The sequence below is a fragment of the Pocillopora damicornis genome, chromosome 12 (genome assembly GCF_964200805.1).
Source record: "Pocillopora damicornis chromosome 12, jaPocDami1.2, whole genome shotgun sequence".
Taxonomy (NCBI): domain Eukaryota; kingdom Metazoa; phylum Cnidaria; class Anthozoa; order Scleractinia; family Pocilloporidae; genus Pocillopora; species Pocillopora damicornis.
The window spans coordinates 13,194,227-13,197,991 of record NC_142681.1 but is presented as its reverse complement, the minus strand read 5'-3'; the positions used below and the strand labels follow the sequence as shown (position 1 = coordinate 13,197,991).

The 3,765-nt window shown below is 41.0% G+C and overlaps 1 pseudogene; it reads left to right on the top strand.

Moving 5' to 3' along the window:
* Positions 1–1,330: 1,330 nt before the first annotated feature.
* Positions 1,331–3,007, top strand: LOC149036559 (uncharacterized; annotated as a pseudogene).
* The last annotated feature ends 758 nt before the right edge of the window (positions 3,008–3,765 follow it).

Here is a 3,765-nt window from a genome sequence, read left to right as displayed (position 1 = left end):
GTCGCATTTAAGGAGCTTTGGTTTAATTTTGACAAAGTGCTGTCAAACACTTGTTGCAACATCGTCAGGAATCAAGGACATTTCGAGCCCGCTAACAATTATCAGCGGTATATCGTATTACACTCCGGAACAATAGAATATCAAGAGAATTCAATATGGCGGCGATCACGGCTCGATCTGCAAAGAAGAGTGTTTCATACCATGACTTATACAATTGGAGCACCGCAGATCTTCTATTTGATGAAAAGGAAAAGAAAAAGAAAAGAAGACCTGCAAGTAAATCTTTGGGATTTTTCGAGGCAGAGCGATGACATGATGTCAGAATTTTGATTTGCTTTAATTTAATTTTCTTGCTAAGACTACTGAATTTGCATTCAATGCCTGGCATATTTTTATTCCGAAAAGGACCTGAGAACTAATTTATTTCCCTGCAAGAGCATAAACAAATATGGCCGACGATTCGAAGATCAGCGTTGCTCGTGTTTATCTATTTCAGTCATAGTTTTCAACATGGTGTCTCGTCACTTACTCAACATGGAAAATAAGGGATATTCTGGCGCGTTGGGAAGTTTTTTGATGGGAGGAAATGGCAATTTTACAGGATATTAGGACGCTTCGAACTCTGTAGCAGTCAATTCGGTGTCAGGTTGTGTCGCCCCATTGCCTTGTCGCCCCAGGTTACGTCGCCCCAACCGAAGTTACGTCGCCCCAACATCGGAGTTGTGTCGCCCCAACATCAAAGTTGCGTCGCCCAAACGCGCAACTTCGCTTATCAAGTAAAAGTTTGTAAGATTCTCCGATCGATTTACGCGAACGATCGACTTATAACATAAACATAACACTGATGTAAGATTTATCGATCGATCGAAGGAAAAGTTTGTAAGATTATTACGATGTAACTCGATGTAACTTATTTCGAAAACCACCCGTTGTTTATTGTTTTTACAATTTCACAACACAAAATCTTTATGGAATCTGTTTGCTCAATAGATTAATTTACTTATTAAATCCTAAAACCATCCTTTTAATTTTAAACCGTTTTACAGTTTCACAACAAAGATCTTTTAAACGGACTGGAGCAGTGTTGTAATTATTATGCGGCAGTTTACAGTAGGTTAATTATGGCATTCGTTTTCTAACTAGGTTGGTGGACGCCGTCATTTGATTTTCGCGACACGACGCCAACTCGACCTACTCAACAGAGCAAAAAGCTGGTACGTGGATGCGACCTTCAAGCTGTACCGTCAGCCGTTTACCCAGCTGTTAACAGTCAACGCCTTCGTGAAGGCAGTTGACTACGTCAAGCAGGTGCCGTTGGTTGTTTGTCCTTATGTCGGGCAAACGGAAGCGTGATTACAGAGCTGTTTTCCGAGAGCTACTAGAGCTGTTACCATCCCCAGCGCTACGAAAAGTCACGCTAGACTTCGAGTGTGCAGTATGGAAGGTACTTCGACAACTGCTCCCAGACGTCAAACTACTGGGGTGCGTCTTCCATTGGACTCAAGCCCTGTGGAGGAAGGTTAGTGTCACTTACCATTATTTAGTATATTCTTGTTTTCTCTAAAAAATTTCGTCATTAGTTGTTTTTGAAGGCCATAATTCAATTTATTATTTATTATTTGTTAATGCCGTATAAAGTTTAAAAATATCGCCGTTCGTTGAGGCCACAATTCAATTGACTCTGAGTGTGTTTGTTGGTTGTGTACTTTCAAATAAATTTAAAGGAGCTACGTCTCAATATTTTGAGTCATTTATTCGATAGCCTAAATCATGACAATTTTTTTTTTAAAAATCAATGAACGGCGACGTAGCTCCTTTAAAACAAGTCTTCTTCCTTTAATTTTTCTAAGTGCAAGAGCTTGGCCTCCAGGTTTCGTACAGGGAGGATCGGGACAGCCATACTTTCATACGGAAGGTCATGGCTCTACCCTTCCTCGCTTTCCTTAAGCGGAGTTACTACTCTTCTGACCTACTACGAAATTTAGTACCGCGATGTCAATTTTCAAGACCATATGCCCTTAGGGCAGGAAGAACTGTGTCTGTACCTACCTCCTCAAGATCTGTTAGATTTGGAAATTTTTGTACTATTAAATATCAGAATCATGTGTAATATACTTAACTGCAATTTATCTTATTACTTATAGTATTTAATGTTTACACAATATTTAATATTTATATTTAATTGATATCTAAAATAGTTCTATGTATGCATAATGTAGAAGTATTTGTAAATTATGACCCGCCTTGTAATTCAGTTTCTACTGCAAGAAGGCTGAATAAACGATCATCATCATCAAGAAGAAGACATCAGGCCGCAGTTCCAGCGCCTCCAGCAAACAGCAAACACAGCACCTCTTCGCCACTTCACCGACTACGTATCGAGCACCTGGATCGAAAGCAACACCTGGCTGCCATCCTCTTGGTCAGTCTTTATGCAGTCGGTCAGGACCAACAGTGATGTGGAAGGTTGGTAGCTCGGTCTGCACACCAGAGCCCAGGGCAAGAGCCAGCTACCCATGTACTTACATATCTACCTGCTCTACAAAGAAGCCAAACTAACTTCCCTGAACGTGCATATGGTCGCAGAAAAGAAACTTCGACGAGTTCAGCGGCGCAGATATCGTCAAATCCAGGCTAAGGTATTTTCAATGTGGGGACAATATGAAGGGGGCGACAAGACGGCGAGACAACTTCTCAAGGCTTGTTCATTACTTGTTGGGCCGAGAGGCGCTTAAAACAATTCGTTAAGTTAGTTATAGAAAGTGGGTCGAGACACTCCAACTTTACGCTTGTTTTGTGAAGTTTTTTGATTGCCCTTTCCTCTACTAAAGCATCTTTTGATATAAAAACACGAATGAAAGGTTAGTTAATGTTACATGACTTCATTTTAAGCATGCTTTACATCAAACTATTGAAATAAAATCCTGAAGTAAGCCGAAATGTTCGAAGTAGATTTATCATCTTCGCAGTACACAGGTGCATTTTGAAATAACGGCAAGCGGGTCAGCTAAACTTAATACTTTACTTCGATGGGGCGACATAATTTTGATGATGGGGCGACACAACTAATATGTTGGGGCGAGACAACTCCGATGTTGGGGCGACGTAACTTCGGTCGGGGCGACATAACCTGGGGCGACAAGGCAATGGGGCGACACAACCTACATTCGTCAATTTGATCGAGAGCAGTTGACTTTATTTATGCACTTTCCTGTAATTGGCGAGTCTTTGGGATGGAGAACGACGGATTTTGAAGAACTGAATGGCGACCTAGGTCAATGATCAATGACAAAAGAACTGGCTCGGGAAGTAAGTGGTTTTTATTTATCGAGTCCCTGTGAGGTTTGATGAATAGCAGTACTGAATATGTCTCGATCGAGAGCAGACGGGACCATGAGCTCCTGATTGTTATATTTTAGAAATTTTACAAATTTCCATACAGTTTCTTATATTATTTGGTCGCCATTATGGACGAAATGCACAAGCGCGGCCGCCATCTTGTCCAATATTTCTGCCGATGAAAAGCGGAAAATCGAGCAACTTCAAGCCTTCAAAACGCGTCTTGGTATGTGTGACATCATGTCAAACTACATACTGGCACAAAGTTTGGTCTTTTTTCTAAAATAATAAGAAATAAAAAATCTGGGTAATTCAGAAACGTGACGGCAAAACATAAAGGTTTGCGACGCACTGTGGCCAGAGGTCACGAATTTGCATGATGCAAATCAGTTGTAGAAATCGCACCGCCTAACGGTTCTGGTGTAG